This window comes from Glycine max, chromosome 11 (genome assembly GCF_000004515.6).
Source record: "Glycine max cultivar Williams 82 chromosome 11, Glycine_max_v4.0, whole genome shotgun sequence".
Taxonomy (NCBI): Eukaryota; Viridiplantae; Streptophyta; class Magnoliopsida; order Fabales; family Fabaceae; genus Glycine; species Glycine max.
Genome location: NC_038247.2, coordinates 27,970,630 through 27,982,391, shown reverse-complemented (window position 1 = coordinate 27,982,391; position 11,762 = coordinate 27,970,630). Strand labels below are relative to the sequence as shown.

Below are 11,762 nucleotides of genomic sequence, written 5' to 3'. Positions count from 1 at the left end.
ATTCTTTTTTCGTAAAGTTACGGAAACTTACGAATTTCGTAAGGATACTTGTTTTCTTTCCGTAATGTTACGAAACCTTGCGGATTACATAATCATCCCCTTTTTTGACTTACGGAATGTTACGAAACCTCACTATTTGTGCAACGATGCTTCCTTTTGATTTCCGGTGTGTCACGGAACCTTACGGATTGTGCATCAATATTTTCTTTTGATTTCCGGCACGTCACGAAATTTCACAAATTGCCTAATGATGGGTGCCAAGCACCTCAAAATGACCAAACACAAGTTGCATGCCACTAAGCAAAGGTCCCCGGACGAAATGAGGGTATGACAGTTGCCCCTCTTTACTTGTCTTTTATTGGAGATAAAAGGGAAGTAAAGATAAGACACTAATTTCATTCCTCTCCGTGTGCAAATGACTTGTTGTTCCCGGGGGAACAAAGGGTGCAGAAGACGATGTCAGTCTTCGCATGCTATCAGACTTTTCGTCTTACAGATAGCAAAAAGAATGTTTATACGGATAACCACTCGGGTATTTCCGCCCGTCAGCGTGACTCAAATGTCAGTATGACAGATCTTGTGAGCGCGGAAGATGACGTAAATCTCCGCGTGTCAACGGGCTTGTCGGCCGCGATTGACGAAGGGCGCAGAAGACGACGTTAGTCTCTGTGTGCTATCAGGCTTTTCGTCTTACAGACAGCAAAAAGGAATGTTTATACGGATAACCACTCGGGTATTTCCGCCCGTCAGCGTGACTCAAATGTCAGTATGACAGATCTTGTGAGCGCGGAAGATGACGTAAATCTCCGCGTGTCAACAGGCTTGTCGGCCGCGATTGACGAAGGGCGCAGAGACGACGTTAGTCTCTGCGTGCTATCAGGCTTTTCGTCTTACAGACAACAAAAAAGTTTTGAAAGTGCGGACAACCACTTGGGTATCTCCGCATGTCACGTGACTCTAGTGCCAGCATGACAGAACTTGTGAGGGTGGCCGACAAAAGCGAGGCTCTTGCTCCTACGTATCCTCTAATGAGGAACTCAGACCTACGTAGTTCTTGATAACTTGTGAGACTTGAAAAAGTCTCCACCGGAAGATGCTGACATCTCCGGAAAGGGCGCAAATGACCACATTGGCCTCTGCTCGTCAATCACACTTGGGGTCACTGAATGACGAGGTGCGGATAACCGTAAGGTGTCTCCGCGGGCTTCCAGCTCTTGGGTCATGGTAACAAAAGCGGTGTGGTCGACAAAAACAGGGCTTTTGCTCCTACGTATCCTCAAATGAGGAGCTCAGACCGACATAGTTTTGGATAACTTGTGAGACTTGAAAAAGTCTCGTTGTTTTCTCCACTAAAATGCAAACATGCTTTAGTAAAGAGACCAATATTCCAACTGATTAGAGCAGCATATGCCTTTATGAGTGAAAAACAATGCGTTTACCAGGGAAGGAGAGTCTACTGATGAAACCCCCCTATAACCATAAATGAGATTTTGGATGTTAGCATTTCGTTTCTAAATGACCATTTAGAGGAAACACTGGGTTCAACAAAAAATAGAAGAAAATCAATCAGAGTGTATCAACCTCGCACAGGTAAGTGTTTCATCCTAATTCCAAACCATAGATATGCCACGACTTGACTTTGCGAATTATTTCCTATCAAATCAAAGATTACATGCGTGATCATGGATCAATAGAACTTCCCTTGGAAATGGGTTCTTTTGGTGGGTTTTTTCTGGCTTTCTTCCTTTTCTGTTCTTGTTTGACGCGAGGAGAACAAGTCACTGACGCAAAGGATTTTGGTTGGTAATCAAAGGGAGAAGACCACTTTAGGTCATGGTTTCCTTTCCTTCCTTTTGTTCATTTGGTGACAATTCTGTATTGTTCAGATATGGTCTGGTCAAAAGACCTTTCTGCACATTTCTTCTGCTTCTTTGATCAGGAACTTTCTTTCCTTCCTTTTTCTTCTTTTTTTACTTTCTCCCATTCTTTGATTGGGAATTTTCTTTCTTTTCTTTTCTTTTCGCTTTCTCCCACTCTTTGATTGGGAATTTCCTTTCCCCTCTTTTTTGCTTTCTCTTTGATTGGAAATTTTCCTTCTCCCTTTTTTGCTTCCGAGGGTAAGGATTGACATTCTCACCCTGGGTCAAGGTTTATGGTGAGTTAGGATTTTGGCTCAAGGCTCGTAGAATGGCTAGACATGATACATGTCAGGGTTTGGTTTGGTTCAAGGATAAAAAGGGATGCCCCACATTATTTCCATGGCACAAATGCTAAAATGATGATTTGGAAACTTTATGCAAAACTGGTCATGCATGCACCTATGTGGACACTCAAGTGTCAAATTTTTATGGTCATGTGATGCTAGGGCTCAGGATTCATTTCCTCTATTTTAGTCAACCCATTGTTTCCAAAATATGTTCTTTTATCCATTTGTGCATTTATCCGAGTCCATTTTGGATGCCCGGGAAAATTTTCACAGCGTTCACCCTTCAGGTGTACACACCTTTTTTCAAAAACTAGCTATGATCGGCGAATTTTCCTTTCAAACAAAAGTCGGAAATCATCTCTTTCAAAAACATGTTGGTTCTTTATCTTCTATTTTCCTTCTTTTTCTCCTTACTTGCTCTCTCTTTCTTTCTTCTTTTTTTTATTTTTATTTTTATCATGATTTTTGTTTGTTTTATTTTTTGGACGATGTTCCTAAACGAAAAACTCTACACGGTTCCAGAATTTCAAATAAACATCATCGATAATAATGATATAAGCACTAACGCAACAATCCAAACAAAAATGTATGCGCTGTACAAATGACAATCGAAACAACAAAAACAAACATTAGTCTCTCAAGTCAAAAAATAACATAACATAAAAATGATAAAAGAAATATGAAAGAAAACATGAATCTGGGGATCTCCCAGTCATGTAGCTCCACTCCCTCCCAAGAAGTCAAGCAAATCGGCCATCTCCTCGTCCTCGTGGGCCTCCTCTCCATCGTCGGGAGCCTCTGGGGGTGCCTCTCCTGCTTGGGCCTCGGGCCAATCCCCGGGCCATGCGACCTCTGCCCTGAACTGGTCTGGAGTAGGGCATGAAAAAGAAGCGAAGCCCTGTGATGTGCCATCATTTTCTTCTATTTTCTAAACCCTTTTTGCACCATTTTAATTACTGATTGGTCTTAATTGTCAATTAATCAGGCAGTTTTATTATTTGGGCTCATTTAGCTAATTTGATGTTTTTAATCTAATTTTAGGAATTAATGAAACATTGGGCTTAATCCGGATTTTGGTTATGGACTTGAAGAGGGCAAATAAAGCAGCGCTTACCTTAGTTAATTTCTAATTAGGAAATTTCGCAATTTTATTTTATGTTGTTCAGTGTTTATTTCGTTTTGGGTCAGAGTATTGTAATAGGGCCCAGTGACTTTGAGTGACTCTTTTTAAATAGCAGCCTTGGGATTCATGCAAGGCATTCTGTTATGCTATTTTCATTATTCAGAGCTTTGGTTTTAGGTTTTCACATTTTTCTGTTTCCTTGTTACGGTTTTCGTTCTTAATGCAAATTTCCGTTTTCTACTTCTAATTGCGAGTTCATTCTTGCTTCTTCTTCTACTTTCATTTACGTTTCTGTCTCATTTATGTTTCTGCTTCATGTTTCATTTGCGTTTTCTGTTTGAATCCATGGAAGGCTAGATTTTCTGGTGTTGTTTCCTTTTGAGGACGAAGCCCAACTCTCTTTGAGGTTTCGCTTGTAATGTGGTTTCCTAGCAGTTTTCCCTTCACCAGTTATCCCAATTTCGTGAACATTAATCAGTGCACGCTTCGTGTTCGATTAATTGCGTCCGAGCCTAACATGCGTTCATGCTTAATGGAGGAAGGGCTAACTGGTGTATGTGGTGCCTAATCACGTATTGAAAACCCTAAGTTGATTTTCGCTTAGTAAATTGAAATAGGGTTGGATTAAGTGGTTGACTGTTAGGGACGAATTCTCCATAACCCAGGATAAGAGAATGGCTTCTGAATCAAAGGAAACAACCCGTTTTTAATATTAGTAGTTTCTTATTCCAGTTTACTTGTTCTGCTCTTTAATTACCAAACAACCAAACCCCCCCAATCGTTATCGTTACTGCAAGTATATTATGAACATTTGGTTTATCACTGCTCGTTGGGAAACGACCTAGGATCACTTCCTAGTTACTGCATTTTCATGTTTATTTGATTCGGGTACGGCCTCAATCAAATTTGGCGCCGTTGCCGGGGAGCAGTGTCCAAAGGTTCATAATAGCTAGCTAGTGTTGTGTGTTTAATCCTTTCGCGTTTTATGTTTAATTGTTAGTATTGTGTTATTATGTGTGTTAGTGTTGTTTAGTGTCCTGGTATTTTGTTTAATGTGTGTTCTGTTTCAGTTTTCCCATTAAGCGTTTCCCCTGTTTCAGTCTTGGGTGTTTTGCTGTGAAGATTGTGCTTGCGGCAAAACAGAGTAGTGGTAGAAATCAATTAGAGACGGATTTTAGCGACCACCCATGTTGAATTATTTGAGATTTTTTGTTTTAGTAGCTAGGGTTGTTATTTTTGGCTGAATTTTTTTGTGGTAACTTCTTTTAATCCATATTTTGTGGGAAAAATAGCTAGAGCCTTTAGTTTGGTCAGATTTGAAAGTTCCAAAAAACTAGCAAATTTTGTGTTTGTCAAAACTTCAAACGGCCATAACTTTTGCTCCGGTTATCAGAATCGCAATTATTATATATGCATTTGGGGTAGAAAAAAATTTCCTACGCCATGGCAAAAATTTCCTACGCCGGCTGAGGTCTCCATCGTCCAAAAAAAGCGATTCTGTCAAAAGTTTTTTATTTTTCAAGTTTTATTCACTTATTTTTCTTAACCTACCAATTTTAGCTTTCATAGTTAGACTTTGAATTTTTGTCTGAAATTTTTTGTGCTATCTTCTCATCATTTTATAAGGTTGCTCACAAAAGTTCAAGTCATTTGGATATCATTTGAGGGTAGCTGTAGTTCAAACCTGCACCTTTATTTACATGACAAGGCAACTAGTTGTGTGCATGCTGAATGTAGTGTATGACTAGAGGCAATCCATCTGACTTACAATCCTTTGATCCTGAGATAGATAGGACATTTCACAGATTAGTTAGGCATCATTTTATACCTTTTGATCATTCTGAGCATTCCATAACTGGTGAATCTGTGCATTCTGTTATTGGTGATTTTGAACATCCTGATCTTGAGCATTATAATTTTGAGCATTCTGATTCTGAGCATTCAGATTTTGCACATTCTGAGAACATGGCACAACCTCCACCCCGTGAGAGGACTCTAAGGGAAATGGTTGCACCTGATTTCACCTACGAAAGCTTGTGCATCCAATACCCTGATGAGGATGTCCCATATGTTCTTAAAACTGGACTGATTCATTTGCTTCCAAAGTTTCATGGCCTTGCAGGTGAAGACCCGCACAAACATTTTAAAGAATTTCACATTGTCTGCTCCACCATGAAACCCCCAGATGTCCAAGAGGATCACATATTTCTGAAGGCTTTTCTTCATTCATTAGAGGGAGTGGCAAAGGACTGGCTGTATTACCTTGCTCCAAGGTCCATCACGAGCTGGGATGACCTTAAGAGAGTGTTCTTAGAAAAAAATTTCTTTGCTTCCAGGACCACAGCCATCAGGAAAGATATCTCAGGTATTAGACAACTCAGTGGAGAGAGCCTGTATGAGTACTGGGAGCGATTTAAGAAACTATGTGCCAGTTGCCCTCACCATCAGATTTTGGAGCAGCTTCTTCTCCAATATTTTTATGAAGGACTCAGCAATATGGAGAGAAGTATGATAGATGCTGCCATTGGTGGAGCCCTTGGAGACATGACTCCTGCTGAAGCCAGAAATTTAATTGAGAAGATGGCTTCCAACTCCCAACAGTTTAGCGCCAGAAATGATGCCATAGTAATTAGAGGAGTGCATGAGGTAGCTACAAGCCCATCTGCATCATCTGAAACTAAGAAGCTTGAAGGCAAACTGGATGCATTGGTTAACTTGGTAACCCAGCTGGCCTTGAATCAGAAATCTGTACCTGTCGCAAGGGTTTGTGGTTTATGCTCCTCTGTTGACCACCATACAGACCTTTGCCCTTCCATGCAGCAACCTGGAGCAATTGAGCAGCCTGAAGCTTATGTTGCAAATATTTACAATAGACCTCCTCAACCTCAGCAGCAAAATCAACCATAGCAGAACAATTATGACCTCTCCAGCAACAAATACAACCCTGGATGGAGGAATCACCCTAATCTCAGATGGTCCAGCCCTCAGCAACAACAACAGCAACCTGCTCCTTCCTTCCAAAATGCTGCTGACCCAAGCAGACCATACATTCCTCCACCAATCCAACAACAGCAACAACCCCAGAAACAGCCAACAGTTGAGGCTCCTCCACAACCTTCCCTCGAAGAACTTGTGAGGCAAATGACTATGCAGAACATGCAGTTTCAGCAAGAGACCAGAGCCTCCATTCAGAGCTTAACCAATCAGATGGGACAATTGGCTACCCAATTGAATCAACAACAGTCCCAGAATTCTGACAAGCTGCCTTCTTAAGCTGTCCAAAATCCCAAAAATGTCAGTGCCATTTCATTGAGGTCGGGAAAGCAGTGTCAAGGACCTCAACCAGTAGCACCTTCCTCATCTGCAAATGAACCTGCCAAACTTCACTCTATTCTAGAAAAAGGTGATGACAAAAATTTACCTAACAATTTCTGTGTAGGTGAATCTTCTTCCACAGGTAATTCTGATTTGCAGAAGCAGCACATTCCCCCTCTTCCATTCCCTCCAAGAGCAGTTTCCAAGAAAAAAATGGAAGAGGCAGAGAAAGAGATCTTGGAAACGTTTAGAAAAGTAGAGGTAAACATACCTCTGTTGGACGCAATAAAGCAAATTCCAAGATATGCCAAATTCTTGAAGGAGCTGTGCACTAATAAGCGGAAGCTTAAAGGAAGTGAACGAATTAGCATGGACAGAAATGTCTCCGCATTGTTTGGTAAATCTGTTCCTCAAATTCCAGAAAGATGCAAAGATCCAGGTACATTCAGCATACCTTATATTATAGGGAATAGTAAGTTTGACAATGCCATGCTAGATTTAGGAGCCTCTGTTAGTGTTATGCCTCTGTCGATTTTTAATTCTCTATCTCTAGGTCCCTTGCAGTCAATTGATGTGGTAATTCATTTAGCTAATAGAAGTGTTGCCTATCCTGTTGGTTTCATAGAAGATGTCTTAGTTAGAGTTGGTGAACTGATTTTCCCTGTTGATTTTTATATCTTGAATATGGAAGATGGATTTTCTCAAGGATCAGTTCCCATCATTCTAGGCAGACCCTTTATGAAAACTGCTAGAACTAAGATAGATGTTTATGCAGGCACACTGTCTATGGAATTTGGTGACATAACTGTTCATTTTAATATTCTGGATGCTATGAAATACCCATATGAAGATCTTTTTGTATTTCGTGCTGAAATAATTGACCATGTTGTTGATGAATACATGATTGATCTTTATTCTAATCTACATGCCTCTCACTCCTCATGCATTGAGTCTGAAATTGTACTTGATCATATGTCTGAATTTGATGCTGAGAGTGAATCTGAGAGTGATATTGATTGCATGTCTGGTGGTGGTGTTTTACCTCTCGAGATTGATTTTATAGAGTCAGATAGGACTAACCATGTTTCAGGAAGTACACATACCTCTGACTTTCTTTATGAGGTAAAGGCTGAGAAACCATCTCCTTCTACCACTGTCCAGCCGACCACACCAGAGTTAAAGCCTCTGCCATCAAATTTAAAATACGCTTACTTGGATGATAGCAAGAGTTTTCCAGTGATTATATCTGCCTCACTTGCTGATGAGCAAGAGGAGAAGTTGTTGTCAGTTCTCAAGAAGCATAAGAAGGCTATAGGTTGGACCCTGGCGGACATTCCTGGTATTAGCCCATCCACACGTATGCATTAAATAATTTTAGAGGATGGAGCTAAACCAGTAAGACAGCCACAGAGAAGACTCAACCCGGTGATTCTTGATGTAGTGAAGAAGGAGATAAACAAGCTTTTGCAAGCTGGAATCATTTATCCTATCTTCGACAGCCAATGGGTGAGTCCCGTCCAGGTAGTCCCGAAGAAGACTGGCCTCACAGTGATCAGAAATGAGAAGGAGGAGTTGATTCCTACTCGGGTGCAGAACAGTTGGAGAGTCTGCATTGACTATAGGAGGATGAACCAAGTTACCAAAAAGGACCATTTTCCCCTGCCATTCATAGACCAGATGCTTGAACGCCTGGCAGGTAAATCCCACTATTGTTTCCTTGATGGTTTTTCTGGTTATATGCAAATTACTATTGCTCCTGAGGATCAGGAAAAGACCACATTCACCTGCCCCTTCGGCACTTTTGCTTATAGGAGGATGCCTTTCGGCCTGTGCAATGCCCCTGGTACCTTCCAGCGGTGCATGATTAGTATTTTAAGTGATTTTTTAGAAAATTGCATAGAGGTGTTTATGGATGATTTCACTGTATATGGATCCTCTTTTGATGGTTGTTTGAATAGTTTGGAAAAAGTTTTGAATAGATGCATTGAAACTAACCTTGTTCTAAATTTTGAAAAATGTCATTTTATGGTTGAGCAAGGTATAGTTTTAGGCCACATTATTTCCAATAAGGGTATTGAAGTAGATCCTGCAAAAATTTCTGTTATTTCACAATTGCCTTACCCCTCTTGTGTGCGAGAGGTGCGATCTTTTCTTGGTCATGCAGGATTCTACAGGCGCTTTATAAGGGATTTTAGCAAAGTAGCCCTTCCACTGTCCAACTTGTTGCAAAAGGAGGTGGAGTTTGACTTTAATGACAGATGCAAAGAGGCTTTTGATTGCCTCAAAAGAGCGTTGACTACCACCCCCATCATCCAGGCACCCGATTGGACAACCCCTTTTGAGCTTATGTGTGATGCATCAAATTATGCATTGGGGGCTGTCCTTGCTCAGAAAATTGATAAATTGCCCAGGGTGATATATTATGCTTCTAGGACTTTAGATGCTGCCCAAGCGAATTATACTACTACTGAGAAAGAGCTTCTAGCCATTGTTTTTGCTCTTGAAAAATTTCGATCTTATTTGCTTGGTACTCGCATTATTGTTTATACTGACCATGCAGCTCTAAAGTACTTGTTGAAGAAGGCTGATTCTAAGCCTAGGTTGATCCGATGGATGCTCTGGCTCCAAGAGTTTGACTTGGAGATCCGTGATAGGAGCGGAGCACAAAATCTAGTTGCTGATCATTTGAGTCGGATCGAACGTGTATCTGATGCAGTTTCACCTATTCGGGATGATTTCTCGGATGATCATTTGTATATACTGTATAGTATTTCTGACTCTCTTTCTACTCCCTGGTTTGCTAACATTGTCAATTATTTAGTTTCCTCTGTTTTTCCTCCCTTAGCATCTAAGGCCCAAAAAGATAAAATTAAAAGTGATGCTAAGCATTTTATTTGGGATGACCCCTACTTGTGGAAATTGTGCAGTGATCAGGTAATTAGACGATGCATTCCAGATCATGAGACTGACTCAGTCCTGCAGTTCAGTCATTCTTCCGCACCGGGAGGTCATCTAGGTGTTCAAAGGACAGCTCGCAAAGTGCTTTATTGTGGTTTTTATTGGCCCACCATCTTTAAAGATGCGTGGAAGATCTGCAGCACTTGTGAGCAGTGTCAAAGAGCAGGAAATACACTTACATGGCGACAACAAATGCCTCAGCAACCTATGCTATTCTGTGAGGTGTTTGATGTTTGGGGTATAGATTTCATGGGCCCTTTTCCTGTCTCTTTTGGTTATGTTTACATTCTACTTGCAGTTGACTATGTTTCAAAATGGGTGGAAGCCAAGCCCACTAGAACTAATGATGCTAAAGTTGTTGCAGACTTTGTCAGGTCTAATATGTTTTGCAGGTTTGGAGTACCTAAAGCAATTGTTAGTGATCAAGGAACCCATTTTTGCAATAGGACAATGCATGCCCTGCTTAAAAAGTATGAGGTGGTGCACAGTATCCACACCATACCATCCCCAGACCAATGGACATGCAGAAATTTCTAACCGGGAAATCAAGCGAATTTTAGAGAAGATTGTGCAGCCAAGCAGGAAAGATTGGAGTACCAGGCTTGATGATGCTCTCTGGGCACATTGGACTGCCTACAAAGCACCCATAGGAATGTCTCCTTATCGGGTTGTCTTTGGAAAGGCATGTCATCTTCCAGTGGAAATTGAGCACAAAGCTTACTGGGCAGTGAAGACTTGCAACTTCTCTATGGATCAAGCTGGTGAGGAAAGAAAGTTGCAACTGAGTGAGTTAGATGAAATCCGCCTAGACGCCTACGAGAATGCCAAGTTCTACAAAGAAAAGACCAAGAAGTTCCATGATAGCATGATAGTTAAAAAGGACTTCATGGTTGGGCAAAAAGTGTTATTGTATAATTCTAGGCTTGGACTCATGAGTGGTAAGTTGAGGTCTAAATGGATTGGTCCTTTTGTTGTTACTAATGTTTTTCCTTATGGTACAGTTGAGATCAAAAGCGACTCCACAAACAAGAGCTTCAAGGTCAACGGACATTGACTTATGCCATTCCTCACGAACCCTTCTTTAGTGGACGTAGTGGTGGAAGAGACTTCTTTACTCCACCCTACTCTTCCTCCACCATGACTTAGGGAGTTTTTCTTTTCCTACCTCCTTCTTTGCTTTTATTACACTTGTCCGATTCTCTTTGATGATTTAATTGTTTTTAATCTTTTAATTGTGCTACATTGAGGACAATGTGTTGTTTAAGTATGGGGGGGAGTGTTCTTTGGTTTTGCTAGTTTTGTTGGTTTTGTTAATTTGTTAGTTGTGTTAATTTGTTAATGTTGTTAGTTTCGTCGGATTTTTAGTTTAATATTTTGGGTCAATTTTGTGTGCATGTATGACTTTGCATGTTTTTCTTTGAATTATAGGATATGTTCAAGAAATGGGTAGTTGTTTTGAAAATAAAAGTTCTTGACATTCTGTGACTTGAAATCCTTGATTCTCCTCTACATGTCATGATAGTTTTGAAAGCTCAATTTGAAAGTGATGAGTTTACCTTTGTGAGAATTTGAGCCATCCATCATCATAATCAATTGGTGTGTTATGCCCCATTGATTGCTTGCACAATAGCCTTGGCTTGATTCTTGTTGATGCTTCCTAATTCACATGCATATTTGGAAATGATTGAGGCAATTTTGTTCTTATAAGCTTCTAGCCAAATGGACTTACCTTGAATTAATTCCTTTGATAGCCCTTTTGAGCCTTGTTTCCCTTTCCTTGTTTTTAAGCTCACTACAAGCCTTAAATGAAAAACCATGATATCACCATATCTTTAAGGAATTTTGGAGCTTTGGAATTGTTTTGGGAATAAGTGTGGGGGGTTTTTTGTTTCATTGGATAACTTGTTTTGTTGGCTATGCTTCGTGATGTATTTTGGGCCTTACTTGATGTACATTGTATATTGGTTAAATGTTGGACATGCTGAATGAAATGTTGTTTCTCAAAGGCTATAGAGTAAAAAAAAAAAAAAAGAAGAAGAAAAAAAAAGAAGAAGAAAAAGAAAAGCAATAAAGTTGAGTGAATAAGATCTTAAATGGCACAAGAATGATGAAACTCTTGGTTCTACTCTTTATGTTTAATTTTTATCTTTACTTCTTTTT

General features: G+C 40.2%; 1 non-coding gene across 1 annotated transcript; it reads right to left on the bottom strand.

Annotated features, from left to right (window-relative positions):
- Positions 1–5,672: 5,672 nt before the first annotated feature.
- On the bottom strand, positions 5,673–5,779 carry LOC112998432 (small nucleolar RNA R71). The gene has a single exon (XR_003263533.1). It is a non-coding gene; the product is annotated as a small nucleolar RNA R71 (small nucleolar RNA).
- Positions 5,780–11,762: the final 5,983 nt, after the last annotated feature.